Here is a 9049-nt window from a genome sequence, read left to right as displayed (position 1 = left end):
GGGGCTTCCGTCACGGATGGAAGATCTGGGAAGGGACGCGATGCTTGGGTGGATCGCGGATTGCGGCTGGATCGGCTCCAATAATCTGCTGCTGTGGCCGGAAGAAGAGGAGATGGGAGGAGGCGATGATCCGCGGAAGAGGGCTGAAGAAGAAGCGGCTGGATCACGGGAAGGAGGGAATCGTGGAAGAGAGATGATGCGGATGAATACGGACGAGGGGCGCTGTGAGACCGTTGGGAGGAGAAACGGATGCTGGGAGGCTGGGATTGCGGAGGATTTGGAGATGCCTTGCAGCTGGGACGCGGCTTTGCCAGCGAACGCGATGGACGATTGCGTGGAAGGCGGGGACGGCTGCTGATGGCGGCATACTCGGCCTGCTGGGCGGCGGAGGAGCCGGGATGGAGCTGGGACGAGCGGCCGTGGGAGGCTTGGATCCCGGGAGAGGGGCTGGCTTCCCGAGCGGATGGAGTGCTGGGCTGCATTCGAACGGGCGCCTGGGATCGAAGGAAATCTGGGACGCTGCATAGATCGCGTTGATGGCGTGGAAGCTGGATGCGCTGTGGATGGCTTCATCGCGTCAAGCTTGGAATGGGCTGGGGTCTCCCGTGATCGCATGGACCGGCTGGACTTGAATGCTTGGGCTCACTCGATGGGGAAGGAAGTTAGAATTTTGATGCGGCTCGGACGCTGAAAAATTCTAGGAGCACGTTGGGATTGAAGGCTGAAGACCGTTGATGACGGAAGAGATCTGGTTGCATCGTGGGGCTGAGCTCCATCACGTAAAGATGCTGGCTTGACTTGAGCTCGGGCTGCTGGGCATTGGGCTTAAACCCAATGTTAATTGGTTTCTTGGATTACTTGCACTGAAGCACAAATACAACGTTAATTAGTTAATTTTATTATTAATGATTAGCTATAATACTAATTAAGATGGTATGACGATTGCACTTTTGTGCTCTCATCAATGACCAACATCCAGACATAATGTAAAGATAACGAATCATTAAAAAGTGCCAAAACTATGCGAGCATGGACCAAAATCGCATGAAAATAAGCATATTTTTTCATGTTGCATAACTGAGTCCAGAATGAATTCATGTCTGGGTCCTGAATGCAAGGTGCTGGATTACTAGGGCTGGAGATGTTCACCAACCAACCAACAAATAGGCCTTCCACAGGTATACCTTAGTTGTATTGGTAAGATGGAGGTCAAACCACTACCTTGATGGATTACTCTGATAACCTTTTGTATACCTAAAGACTTGTTTGGATTTCCTCGAGCTCTGGAACCCTGTGATATCCCCCCTCACGGTTAGGTGTGTCAGCAGTAGAGGCCAGGGTGAGAGAAGTGGATGGGATCAGAGAGAAGTTGCTAGGTCACTGATCCACTAGTCTCAAAAGTTTCAGCTTACCCAAAATTTCAGCTTGCAAAGCGTGTTGAGATTGTCTGATTATTTCAAGAGAAATTTTTCTACCTTCAAGACGTGCTCAATTCCATTATTGCTTGACTTCTTTCGGTCCAATGGACGGATGATAGAGATTCTGGGGACGTCAACCAGCTTTCAAAGGCGGACACACAACTCGAAGCTATGGTGAACGCATTGCTGGTGTGGCCTGTGATAGGGAAGGAAGTGCAGAAGGCAGTCTGGGCCCTGGCAGAGGACAAGGCTCCAGAGCCAGACAGCTTTCCATCTTTCTTTTTTCAGAGATATTGGGATATTATTCGAGTTGCGGTGGTGGAGGCAGTTCAGTGTTTCTTCGGTCAGGCAGTGATGCCAGACGACTGAAGAGCTACCTTTGTCACGCTAATACCGAAGAGCCAGAATGCGGGAGAGCCTAGCCACTTTAAGCCCATCAGCTTATGCACAACTCTCTATAAAGTTGTGGCAAGGATAATGGTGGGCAGGATGAAGCCTTTGCTGTCAGGCCTCATCTGCTAGGAGCAAGATGCTTTTGTGGGTAGTAGAAATATTTCTGATAACATCTTGCTGGCCCAAGAAATGATGTGGGACATTCAGCGTGCCTCTAAGCGGCAAGGCCTGATGGCTGTCAAGTTGGACATGGAACGGTCTTACGACAGAATCCGATGGAGTTTCTTAAGGTGCATGTTGGAGTGCTTTGGATTTCATGACATCTGGATTGATTGGTGTTCGGGTGCGTTCGGGGGTCGAGGTTTTCCATCCTGATCAACAGTATGCCGTCCCCTTTCTTTATGTCTACCATGGGGCTTAGACAGGGATGTCCTTTATCCCCATACTTGTTCATCATCTGTTCCGATGTCCTGTCTCGGGCTCTGCAAGGTGCGTGTGCTATCCAGGAGCTGGAGGCGTTTGTTCCTGCTTCGGGGGCTCGGCCTATATCACATTTATTGTTCGCAGACAATTGCCTCCTCCTAGCCAGGTCACAGACAGCGGATGCACGAGTCCTTAGAAGAGTATTAGCAAAGTACTGCGCAGTGTCAAGGTGAAGGTAAACCTCCAGAAGTCAACCATCTTTTTCAGCTCTAGCACAAAGCACAGGGTCAGACAAGAGATTCGGGGGATACTGGAGATGCCGGCACATGATGGGACCTGGAGCTACCTAGGAGTACCCATTACGGGCACGAGGCTGCGGGTGGCCGAGTGTACCGATCTGGTGCAGAGGATCCAAAGCAGACTGGAGGGTTGGAAGGCATCTTTGCTCTCTATGATGGGTAGATTGATGCCGATTAGATCAGTGCTTGCTTCCATGCCTATCTATCTCATGGAAAACATGGTGGTTCCAAAAATAATGCTGATGAGGATCGAGCGCCTATTTCGGAGCTTCCTATGGGGGTCGTATGGAGGGATTCATCAGGTGCATCTAGTGGCATGGGAGAGCGTTTGCCTACCATTGAGTGAGGACAGCCTCGGTGTGATGTTTCTTCTGGAGAGGCATGAGGCGTTGATTGCCCGACATGCAGCTCGATTCACACTGGAGCCACAGGAGTTCTGGAGTCAATCCATGGCTACCAAATATGGCTGGACGGGCGCTGCAGAGGCGATCCGCAGTGGGCGTCGTTGCTCATTTATGTGGCGTGAGATCGCAAGATACCTACCAACAGTTGTCGAGAATACTAGATGGTTGATAGGTGATGGGCAGAGCATTGATGTGGTTGGTGACCCGTGGGTGGGTGCCCTTCTTAGAGACTCTGGCCGACTCTGGTTGAAATTGAGACAGTGGAGGAACAGTGGGATTGCGACCTCCTTGACCCTGACAGGGCTGCTTGGGATGAGGCTAGGTTGGGTCATATGTTTGAGACACACCTACCCGAGAGGGTCCGGTCTCTTCCGATTCTGGGGTATGCAAGTCCTGATACTCAAGTATGGAGCACGTCGTGTAGGACCAGCGTGAGGGTGGGGGAGCTCTCCCGAGTGCTCTGGCCGGTGCATGAGCCAAGTCTGGAGTGTGCCTAGGTATGGCACCTGGGTCTCCACCCGAGAGTCGCACTATTCTTATGGAAGATCGTCTCGGATCGCTTTCGATGACAATACTTAGCGGACGGGGTTTAAGGTTGCCTCCTGAGTGCGGGGCATGCGAAGCCGATGAGTTAGTAGACCATGCACTGTTTCATTGCACATGGGCAAGGGCGGTGTAGCGTGCGGCGGGGCTACTGCGGGAAGGTTGGTCTCAGGGGGACCAGTTCCTACAGACAATTCATGGGTGGTCGGGCAACTCATTGACATGCCAGGAGGCGTTTAGAGCGACCTACACAGCATGTCAGATATGGCTGGCAAGGAATGCTCGAACGTTCAGTGAGCATAGCATATTGCCAAGGCTCGTGGTAGAGAGCATCCGGGCTCAGGCGGCAAAGATTAGTCATGTTTCCTTCTTAGAAGGACCTTTGACAGCTCGGAATATTAGAGGATCCCATTCTGCCTCGGCAGCTCCTCATACGGTGTTCTTCACCTAGGAGCCCCTACCCCCTAATTTTCTCAAGATCAATTTTGATGGGTCAGTGCTGGATGGAGGCATCAAGGGTGGAGCGGGTTTCGTTATTAGGGACTCGAACTCCAGGGTCGTGGCACGGAGAGGCTGTCAGTTATTTGACTGCACGGTTTCTGGTGCGAAGCTGAGGGCTGCTTGGGTGGGTCTTTGATTTGCTCAGCATGTGCTCTTAACATGCTCAGTCATCTTGGAGGGTGACTCGGCTACGGTCATCAGCTGGATTTAGGGGAGTCCGAGGATCGCTGCCTGGGACCATCCTTTGCTTCACAATATCTAGATGATGATGAGGGACTGAAGGGTTATCTAGACGAAGCATGTTTTTAGAGAAACCAACGGGGTTGCAGATTGGGTTGCCATCTACGTAGCTAACCATACCATAGTCGAGGGATTGAGAGCTGCCTCGAGAGTTCCGTGATATTCTGCTTTTCGATCTTCTTGGGTGCCTTCGTATACGTGTTGTATGAATCACCCGATCTAGCAAAAAAAAAAAAAGGAACCTGTGTGGGCATGTGTTTAGTTTCATATGGGTTATTCGTTGAGTAGATCTTGAGTACTTATATAAAATTAAGAAACCCAAATAATATTTTCTAGCTAGCCATTTTGAATGAAATTCTAAATTGTTACAAATGGTATTAAAGCAGACTCGACCCATGATCTATGTGGACTAGGATACACTGCAACATGGATATATTTAAGTTGATCACGAGTTAATCGTGGTATTTGTGATTGGATTTGAATGGACTTAGATTCTTAGCCTGCCAAGAACGTCAGGGTTTAAACAGAGGGAATATGTGAGGACCCGTGCAGGCGTGTGTTTCATCCCACATCGGTTATTTACTAGGTAAATCTTGGATACTTATATAAGATTAAAGAATCCAAATAATACCTTTCAGCTAGCCATTTTGGATAAGATCCTAGATTGTTACAATTATTGACAGAACCAGGATCCTTCTCTAAACTTTAATATTCTTTTCCCATTCCCAATCTTCTTTCCACCATCCTTTCTCTTCTTCTCTAATATGTCATTTGTTAGCTTTTCCTTGTTATTCTCCTTTCATTTGATTCATGCAAGTGCTTAGGTGAGCCTAATCTTTACATCCTGACTGCTGAGCAATATTCTTACGGTCAAACACCCATTCTTTCATATTTAGATGCTGTTCCTATCAACCTGTGCAACCAAAACTTGTTTGTGATGGACACTTGGGCGAAACAAGAATTCTCATAATCTACATCACAAGGATTTTAACTTGGTGATGAAAAATATAATAAGTATTGGTTAGAATGTTGAATGATGTTCAGATTTTATTTAGTAATTGTAAAACACCATCCATATGACAATGTGTCCATCGATGGATGACAACATTATATAAATTGTGGCACAAACTGTTTCTATATAATTTTGTCTACGAAAAGACATATTTGGAATTTTAAGTATCGAGAAAAAGTGATGCTATATTGTATTTCTTGAGGTGATGTGGTTAAAAAATAGAATGCTTACTTCGCTAAAATATTAAATCATAGTTATGATCTTATTCATTATTGATGGGGGAAAAGTGGGCCTACCAACGCATGTGACTGAGGAACCCAAATCCGACGACGCACGTGATCTCAATAGACATGGTCTCGACAGCCATGGGCTTGGTGAGCACGAGCTCGGCAAGCGCGCCCTGACCGAGCAGAGCCCGCTCGACCTCGAGGCTAGAAAGGACCCAGTCAAAACCCACAGCCGACTCCACCGAAAATCAAGCTGATCTCCGAATCGAAACAGCTACCACGCTCTCCATATTCGGGATCGACCCCCGCAATCTACGCCACGATAACTGTCGAATTCAAGTCCTTCTGTTTTCCACCAAGGGCCAGCTAATTCAAATTTCCAGGCCAATTGAGGTAACGTATTTCAATCCGAAATCCCCGCCATAACATCTGATAGCATGTAACTGCCACACCACCTCCTATAAAGAAGAAAAACTCCAAGAAGATAGGGACTCTTCCTCCTCCTTGCCTGGGCTTCTCCACTAAAAACTGTCTACAAATTCCTCTCTGACTTAAGCATCGGAGGGCCTTTGCCGGAATCCCCGGGCTAGGCTTTTTGTAGGTTCCCCGGAGGTAGCCGTCAGCCGCCATGATCTCCCAGAGACAGCCTTCTATAACCGCCCGCGGCGGAAGCTCCTCCATTTGGTCCGCGATCACCCCTGGGTTCTATTTCCAGCAACAACAATTATATTCAAATATCACTGAATACTCCGTGAAAGATGCATATGATATTCTAGAGTACTTTCAGGTTGCTCGAAATTTTTATCAGAATTTTATGTAGCATGACTTACTACTTTTTTCATAGGTGTTGGAAGTATCATTACTGATTGGATTTACAGCATGTTGTTCCCCTTGTCATGTTAAATTTAATTCTTCATCACTTATGTTACTATGAGCAGCCAGTGGCTATTATTTCACTCCTATGTATACTGATGCCTAGTCTTATTTAACTTATATAAGATATAACTGATTTACTGCAATTGAGCAAGCTAACCTAATAAGGTTCACTAGATAGTGAGTCTAGCTGATTTAGTTTGGACGAGCAGTATGCTCAGTTTATGAAATGCTCAAATATTTAGCAAATCAGAGTGTGGTAAGTCCTTGAGTTGATGAAGGTAACTATCATTATTTGATTTGAGATGGCAACTGACCATTTTTCAGTAAGAATTCTTATTTTCTTTCTTTTTCTTTCAGGTGGTAAATCACCAATATTTGGCACAAATTTTCACTACAGCTTTAATCATTGTATCAGTTTAGTGATTGAACCATTTGATTTAGTACAATCACCACTATTAATGTAACAAAAAAAACATTAGATTTAGTATGAAGTAGTGGAACAACTGTTGCTTGTTTTATCAGGAAATTAAATTGAGTTACCATGCGCAACTACCAATATTTAGATTGCAAGGGGATAAAATCCACCATAGACAAATTTTAAAAGTATTTATCTGTGTTGAATTCTTTGAGAATTTCTTATCCTCTTTGTCGGCCTTCATTTGGAACTGATCATGGTTCCAATTTATTGCTTTTTTATTTGCCTTGCAATCTTAGGGAATGTTACTTGCTAAAGGTGAGCTCATAAGATGTGAGCTTCTGATGAAAATTTTGGTTTTTTCTACAAAGGTTTGGTTTAGATTGATTAGAAAATATAATCACAAAGGTTCTTCAGTGCATAGCATTGTTCATGACAACCAATTTATCTGAGATGTGAACCACCTATATTGGCCAAATAGCTTCCTGGATTCTGAGAAAAATAAGTTACTGTCCTCAGAGAAACCATTGCAATCAGATGGTTAGTTTCAGTCTTCCTCAATTTTGATCCTTCATCATTGAAGTTTTTCCAACTGATTAAAGTCAGACCACTAATGTTTCGAGATAAACTACTTGATGCCAACTTAAGCCAGAAAATTCGAAAAGATCGGGTGGCTCTGCCGTCAACCACAAATATGGTAGCCATCAAAGCTTACAATTCAGCAAGCCTGAGGCAAATACTGAAGAAAGTGAACAATTCTTTTGCCATCCAATACGTGGTCTAGTTGGTTGAACAGGACTTGACTTCTAAGATCCTCTACAAGGAATCAAGATGCTGCAGGAACTACGACGAAAAGAATGATATGAAATATATTGACCACATGGTTTCCAATAAGAAGATAGTTTAGTCATAATAAGAAGATAGTTTACATATATGTACAAGAATGGGATGAAAGATTTATCATCTTCTTCTCCAGCCTCCGCCCGAATTGACTTTATTGAAAGCACCCAAGTAGTTGCTTCCATGGTGTCTACAGGTTTGCATGGTTCGCATAAGGTTTTACATATCATGGTCTGATGCAGTTCGATCACAGCCAAGCAAAATTTGAGCAGTATATTATGACCATGGGGTGCAAACATGCCGAACCGAGCCAACCATCAGGCTGCTTGTGCTTGGCTTGATACATAAAAGCTTGGGATCAAGCTGAGATTAAGCTACATTCTTTGAGTTCAGCTCGTATCAATTCTAAGCTGACTTTTCTCCAGCAGAGCAAAGTTTTCCCCTATTTTTAATCCACCTGCATTCAGGCTCTGCTAGTTTATGAGCCATGCTCTGAATCTATTTGAGTTTGGTTCATTTTCTGAAACAAGCTACTGACTCAGCTGATCCCGAGCAGCAAATGTGCAGCTTGGATGGTTTGCAACACCAGTCTCTATTGCCTAACTAGGTTTCCAAGCACTTATAGGACATCATTTGCTTTCAATACGAAAAACAAAAAAAAGAAAAGAAAGAGGGGGCGAAGCATGGAGAATTATGGATTCTAGGATGACCTTGTGTGGCACTATTCAGCTCATCTGCATCAGGAGCCCCAATAACATCCCAAATCCAAAAGTAAGCTAGCAAAGTAGGGGCAGCAATTGGGTCGGATCCGAGAAGATAGGGGTCGTGTCAGATATATAGATCAAAAATCTGTCAATCCAAACCTGACTTATTTATTAAACGGGTCAAAAATGTATATCCGTTGAAACAAAGTAAATGGGTTAAACGCTTAAGTATTGCCAACAAAAGCTGACAAAGCAGTGCAAGCAGGCTAGAATGGTGCAAGCTTGACATCACATTAACTCAGCGGAGGAGTGGTCTATGAATGAAATTTAGACCAAGAACTCGACTGTTTAATGCACTCATAAGGGATGCCACGAATTGGTTATTCATAAACCTGGATAACTGAATTTATCCAGGAATTGTCATTGGATATAACCTGAATTCCATCTGGACCTAGAACCTGGTGTTCGATCTATGTCGTCGGATATTGTCTGATCAGCAGAACCAAAAGACTAATTGAGCTGTTTCCAGGCTTAATAAAATAGCAAGAAACCCAGTAGTGAAAGCGAATGAATCATCAAAGCCATATGAAATTCCAAAAAGCAAAGATGATTAACATCAAGCAAGATCCTACAACATACAAGCTGTTGGAAATGACAATCATGCTATGAGCAAGCAGCATAACAATGCAATTTTGATCCAGATCACTAACCGCACCCCATGGCCATGCTACTATTAAGCACAACATACTTAGAA

This window comes from Phoenix dactylifera, unplaced genomic scaffold, assembly GCF_009389715.1.
Source record: "Phoenix dactylifera cultivar Barhee BC4 unplaced genomic scaffold, palm_55x_up_171113_PBpolish2nd_filt_p 000319F, whole genome shotgun sequence".
NCBI lineage: Eukaryota > Viridiplantae > Streptophyta > Magnoliopsida > Arecales > Arecaceae > Phoenix > Phoenix dactylifera.
The sequence above is the reverse complement of the archived record's forward strand: the minus strand, read 5'-3'. Positions refer to the sequence as shown.